The sequence below is a fragment of the Pinus tabuliformis genome, chromosome 7 (genome assembly GCF_031772625.1).
Source record: "Pinus tabuliformis cultivar Carrire ecotype Pingquan chromosome 7, CPIR1, whole genome shotgun sequence".
In the NCBI taxonomy this organism is placed as follows: domain Eukaryota; kingdom Viridiplantae; phylum Streptophyta; class Pinopsida; order Pinales; family Pinaceae; genus Pinus; species Pinus tabuliformis.
The window spans coordinates 454,077,617-454,084,837 of record NC_142293.1 but is presented as its reverse complement, the minus strand read 5'-3'; positions in this window follow the sequence as shown (position 1 = coordinate 454,084,837).

Here is a 7,221-nt window from a genome sequence, read left to right as displayed (position 1 = left end):
ACAAAGTTTTCTTGATGAAGAAGCTTTATAATCTCAAAATGAAGCAGGGAGCTTTAGTTGCTGAGCACTTGAATGCATTTAATATTATTACTAATCAACTTGCCTCTATTAAAATCATTTTAGATTATGAAATTAGAGCTATTTTGCTAATGTGTTCTATGCCAGACAGCTAGAAAAATTTAATTGTAGCTATGAGCACTTCAACAACTATAGGGACCCTGAAGTTTGATGATGTCAGTAGCAGTTTAATGAATGAAGAGTTGCAACACAAGTCAATTGCAGAAAAATAGGGAGGAGAGGCTCTAGCTCTAGCTGATCGTGGTAGGAGAATGGATCAAGGCCAGCAAGGGTGATCAAGATTGAGAGGCCGATCAAAATCAAGGAGAGGAAGGATCATCTGCTTTCATTGTGGAAAACCCGGGCACATTAAGAGAGAATGTCAATTCTGGAAGAAAGGACAAAAGGATCAGAGACCGTCTAGTACAAATCACAAGTCATCCAGCACAAATGAAGGTGAGACTACTGCTGTAGCCACAGATGGTGATGTGTTTTTTACTATTTCAGCAGAGGATGCATGTGTATATACATCTAGCAGTAGCTTTGATTGGATCCTTGACTCTGGGGCATCTCACCATGTAACCCCATGCAAAGATAGTTTTCTTTCATATAATCCCAGTGATTATGGTAGAGTGCATTTGGGGAATAATCATTTTTGCAGTATTGTTGGAGTGGGAGATGTCTAGATCAAGATGAAAGATGGACAAGATATATTGTTGAAACATGTTAGGCATGTACCAGAAATGTGCACGAGTTTAATCTCTATGGGACGACTAGATGATGAAGGCTATTCGACAAGCTTTGGAAAAGGAGGCTGGAAAATTAGCAAAGGTGTATTGGTCATGGCCAAAGGACCCAAGACAGGAACATTATAGACATTGAAGACACTAATAGGAAAATTAGATTTGGTTGTTGTCACAAAAGAAGGAAATTCAGCAGATTTGTGGCATAAGCGTTTTGGTCACATGAGCGAGAAGGGCTTAAAAATCCTTGTTGATAAAAATTTATTTCCAGGTTTGAAATCCTACAATCTTGATCTTTTTGAGCATTGCATATATGGTAGACAAAGAAGGGTTTCATTCCTTAGAGGTGGCCATGACAGAAAGAAAAATGTGTTAGAATTGGTACACTCGGTGATCAGGTGCTCATGTCCTAAGTGTCGTAAAAATGCTCAAAATTTAAAGTGCTCAAAACTGATCCAAAGTTAAATGACTGGAAAGTGCTCGTCCTCCCGATTCTAGTTCCGCAAACGGTTCGAAAAACGGTCGCCGTATGAGGAAGATATGGCCAAAAGAATAATTTGTCCATAACATTAGAAAATTTAAGTTTTCAAAAAAAATTAAAAAAAGAATATTCCGCAGAATATTCCTTGGAATATTCCCTCTGCAGCAACCAATCACAGGCTGCCACGTGGCCCCCAGATGACGTCAGCGGAATAGTTGGGCGGATGATGGGGAATCGAACCCCCGACCTACAATGTATTAGCCCAACACCTTACCGTTAGGCCAGGGAGCGGGACATGAGGGGTTTCGGCGGCAAAGTTTATTTGAATTCAAACTGCGTTTGGGCAGGAAACCAAAGGGGCCCAGCCCCTCCCATACCATACGACCAGGTGCCGAGAACCAAGGGCTTAACCCAACCGCCAGCACTAACCGCCGGGCACACAATCCGAGGAAACGATCACATGCACATTTAATGTAACAGCAGTTCAGTTGGCGGATTATTTGGCGGAGCGCCAAATTTGGCGGTCCCGCCATATTTGGCAGGGCTAACTGGCCTCCACTACAGTTAGCTGGAGTGTTTTTAGGCTAAACTGGAGGGGATCATTAAATGGCCATAACTTTGGCTAGGAAAGGCGGTTTTGGACGAATTTTTTTTTAATTTTGGGTATTTTCGACCTTCTGAAGCTATTGGGGCAGGTATTACAGCCATCTGAGGTCATTTGCAGAGGTTTTGGAGCCGTGAAAGTTCTAGGAGCCACTAGGGCCCAGTTTTGTGAAGACTATATAGGGTTGCAGGTATCCATTGGAGGTGATCCAATAGTCAACCCTGAAGGATTCGAGTGTTCTGAATCCATTTTTTCCATCTATTTCACCTGTAGATGCTTCTATTCAGCTGTATTTTCAATTTGAGCATTTAATAAAAACAAGGACAACCCGGTCGGGAGCTTTGGACCCAGCAGACGTAGCCCTGGAGGGGTTGAACTGCTTTATCAACTTCTTTTGCATATGTGGTTGATTTATTTTGCAGAACAAATTCATTTTAATGTGTTAAACAGTAAGATGAAATAACTCTGCTATGCTTGAATGGGTCATGAACAGCTGAAAATTTCATGTGTTTTCTTTCTGCAAGACATGGAAATCTTTTAAACATGTTTAATTCTGAATTGAATACCTTGCAAACAAATTTCAAGTAGTTTCAAATTCAGATCAAGTTGGTATCAGAGCTCAGGGTTTTGTGCAAAGATATTCTAACTATCTTGCAAAGTATTGATGCTTACCAGGTTGAAACTCAAAAGAGGGGAAGGACAGTTGACTAGAGAACGAGAGAATCCTCAATCAAGGAAGGCCAGAGAGCCATCACCTCCACCTTCAATTTCACCCTCAAGAGTCTCAGCAGAAGCTTCAAGGATGTCTGAACATGAAGGAGAAATTCCTATAGAGACAGATCCAAGAGAAGAAGAAAGAGTCTTCAGAAAGGATTTCTTGGACCTCACTGAAATGGTGAGGATATTGTACCAAGAAAGAAATGAGAAATTGGCTGGAGAAGGGTCCAAACATCCACATGAAGGAGAGGGCTCTTCAGGAGGTAAGAAGGATGATGATCATTCCAACAAAGGACATGGAGGAAATGGTGATCCACCACACCCATCTTCACCTTCTTCCTCTTCATCCTCGTCTTCTTCTGTTCATAAGCATAGATCCTCTGGAAAAAGTCCTTTTTTGAAGCTTGATGTAAAATTCGAATTACCAATGTTTAATGGTGAAGTGAATGCAGAAAAGCTTGACAACTGGATTAGGCAGTTGGATGTTTACTTGAGGATCCAAAATATGCATGATGATGCCACAAAGATTCAGTTGGCTTCTTTGAGAATGGATGGAGCAGCATTGGTCTAGTGGGAGGCCAAGACTAAAGAGGAGATCAAGAAATTTGGTAAGGTTACCTTAACATGGCCTGAATTTCTGTTAGCCATTAAAAAACAGTTTTATCCTCTTGCTCACATGCAGAAAGCCATTATGAACTGGCAAAATTTCAAACAACTTAAGGGTCAGAGTGTCCAAGACTACACCCAAGAGTTCAGGAGAAGAGCTCTCTTGTTAGGGGTAGATTTACAGACCCAAGAAACCTTGCTGAAATAGATTGGTGGCTTGCATAGCTACCTTAGACACACCATCTTGATGTTTAATCCTACTAGCCTGGACGAGGTTTGTGTCCAAGCTACCCATTTAGAGGCAAGGGGAAAAAACACATTTGAAGAGGGTAGAAACAAGCCCCCCAAGCGGAAAAGCAAAGAGAAAACCTCCAAGGGAAAAGGAAAAAAGAATGCATCTGTCAAGCAGGAGAGTGAGAAAGTGATCTGTAAACACTGTTCTAAACCAGGGCATGAGGAGAAAAACTGTTGGAAATTATATCCTGAAAAAAGACCTCAATTTAACAAATCGAAAGGGAAACAGAAAATTGCTGCTACTACATCTACACCACAAGATTTAGGGGAAGATTCAGGTGATGAAACCAAAATTGCAGCCATGGGTTTGAAAAACTTGAAGGGAAAAGAAATTGAAACTCAAGCCAGCACTAGTACCTCAAACTGCCATGTACAAGCTCCTAATGAGGAAGAAAGAATTGAACTGTTTGATGTGAGGGTGATTTCAAAACATACTAAAATTGACACACTTTTTGATAGTGGGTCACAAGAAAACCTTATATCAGAGGACTTGGTCAAGCAGCTTAAACTTGAGACCGTTCCACATCTGAAGCCATATCCACTTGGATGGATTTGCAAGGATGCAAATTTACAAGTTTCAAGAAAGTGCACATTGCGCTTTGCAATTACTGCACATTTTATTGATACAGTTGAACTTGATGTGGTACCTTTTGATATAGCAGGAATTGTTTTGGGAAGTCCTTACTTGTTTGACAGGAAAGCTTTCTTTCATCGCCATGAAAACAAATATCATCTGTTCAAAGATGGCAAGGAGTTCATTGTTAGAGCTCATCGCAAGAAGACAAATATAGCGATGGTGAATGTAGGACAGGTAAAAAGGCTGGTCAATTCAAGTAAGAATTTTTCTCTTCTTATGATTAAGCCCAAGGTTTATGTGAATCATGAGTCATTTGACAATTGTGATCCAAAACTTAAATCAGATCTATATGATGTAGTTGATGCATATCATGAGATGTTTCAGGAGCCAACAGGTTTGCCTCCTAAGAGGGAGATTCAGCATGAAATCCATTTGCATCCAGATTGTCCTCTTCCAAACATAGGCATGTACCGCATGTCTATTATGGAGAATGCTGAAATAAAGAAGCAAATCAAGGACTTGTTGGACAAGGGTTTCATAAGGCCAAGTACTTCGCCATGTGGGTCACCGATTGTATTGATTCCAAAGAAAGATGGCACTTGGCGTATGTGTGTTGATTTCAAGGCCTTGAACAAGATAACGGTAAAGAATCGTTACCCACTCCCAAGGATAGATGATTTGCTAGACCAGCTGAAAGATGCTCAATATTTCACTAAGCTAGACTTGCGCAGTGGATATCATCAAGTAAGAATTGAAGAAAGTGACATTTGGAAGACAACCTTTAAAACCAAACAAGGACTCTTTGAGTGGCTTGTGATGCCGTTTGGTTTGTGCAATGCACCTGCAACTTTCATGCGGGTAATGGATGATGTCTTGCGTCCTTTTCTTGATGATTTCGTTATTGTCTACTTAGATGACATCTTAATTTTCAGCAAGTCTAGAGAAGATCATGTCATGCATGTTAGAAAAGTACTTGATGTCTTGAAGAAGAATCAGTTATTTCTTAAAATGTCAAAGTGTGAATTTGGAAAGACTTCTTTGGTTTATTTGGGACACATAGTAGGAGGAGGTGCTTTGAGAATTGATCCTACTAAGATTGAGGCTATTATGAATTGGCCTACTCCCAAATCCATAACAGAGGTAAGAATTTTTTTGTGTGCAGCTCAATATTGGAGGAAGTTCATCTCTAACTTCTCTTCTATAGCAGCTCCTATGCATGCAGTGACAAGTGTGAAGCATGCTTTCCAATGGGGAGGCAAGCAGCAAAAAGCTTTCGAATCTTTGAAAGAGAAGATTAGTTCATCTCCAGTCCTTGCATTACTGGATTTGAGATAGCCATTTGAGAGACAAACTGATGCTAGTGATTATGCTATGGGTGCAGTTCTTCTACAACATGGTAAGCCTATTGCTTTTCATTCTGAAACTTTTAATGGTGTTGTTGTAAATTATCCTACATATGATAAGGAGTTGTATGCATTGGTACAAAGCGTCAAAAAGTGGAAACACTATTTGATGGGCAAAGAAACTGTTATACATACCGACCATCAGCCCTTACAGTACTTGCAATCACAAAGCAAGTTACAATAGTCACGACACTTCAGATGGATGGGCTTCTTGCAACAGTTCCATTTGGTAATAAGGTACAAGAAAGGTACTTTGAATAAGGTTGCTGATATGCTTTCAAGGCCTATTATTGGTGCTGTTACTTTACTTAAGAATGATTCCATTGTACATGATAGTTACATAGAACAATATGCATTTGATGATGACTTTAAAGATGTGTATGCTAACTTGAGTAAAGGAAATCATGTAGAGGAAAATGATTATCACATGCATAACAATTTGCTGTTTCATTTGGGCAAGTTGTGTATACCACAGGGGGAGAGGATAAATGTCATAAGAGAAGCTCATTCTTCTCTTATTGCTGGCCATTTTGGTGTGAGCAAAATAGTTGCACATCTACAGAGGTATTGCTATTGGCATCGCACGGTAGATTCTGTTTCAAGGTTCATAAGAGGTTGTTCATTATGTGCTACAAGCAAGCCTAGCAATAGGAAGCTTGGTTTTTATACTCCTTTGCCGGTACCTTCTAGACCATGGGAGAGCATCTCTATGGATTTTGTAGGAGGTTTGCCAAAATCTAGAAAGCAGCATGATTATTTATATGTAGTAGTTGACCGTTTCAGCAAAATGTGTATAGTTATGCCTTGTGAGAAAACTATAACTGCTGAACAAACTGCTGAATTATTTTTTCATCATGTATGGATTCACTTTGGTTTGCCTACTTCCGTTATTAGTGACAGGGGATTCCAAATTTGTGGGGAATTTCTGGTCCAACCTATGGGAGATGATGGACACAAAGTTGAAGAAAAGTACTATTTTCCATCCGCAAACAGATGGACAAACCGAAGTTGTGAACAGAACCATTGTGCACCTCTTGAGAGGTTATTGCAGCAAGCATCCCAAGCTTTGGGATGAACATTTGCACTACATACAGCATGCTTACAACCGTGCCAAGCACTCTTCCACAAACACCTCACCGTTTGAAGCTTGTTTTGGTTACTTGCCAAAATCACCTCTTGATTTCATTCTTGAGAAAGATGTTGCCATTGAGGGACATAGTGATATTGACAAAGCTCGTTCATTCATTGAGAGAATTCAGAAAATACATCAGCAAATTCAAGAACAGCTTGAGAAGAGTCAAGGCAAGTACAAGGAAAGACACGACAAGTATAGAGTCGATCACAAGTTTCAAGAAGGGGATGAGGTATGGCTGTACATTAGTAAGGAAAGTATGCAAGGAGAAGGTAAAAAGCTGAAGCCTATTCGTTATGGTCCATTCAAAATCCTCAAGAAGGTTGGAAATAATGTTTTTCAATTAGATTCGCCTTCCTACATGCAAATGTATTCTGTTGTCAATGTGGAGAACTTACGTTTGTATGAGCCTCCTTTGATGCTGACCATGAAAGTGCTGTTCAGCTGCCATCTATAGAAGATTTCTCGCCAGAATTCTTAGATGAGCTGAAAGAAGATACAATCCTTGATAGAAGGACATGCACTTTAAGAAGGGGCAGTGTAGATTATGTTCGGGTTGGTTTCAAAGGCAGCAAACCGAACAAGGCAAAGTGGATGGAGGTGGATA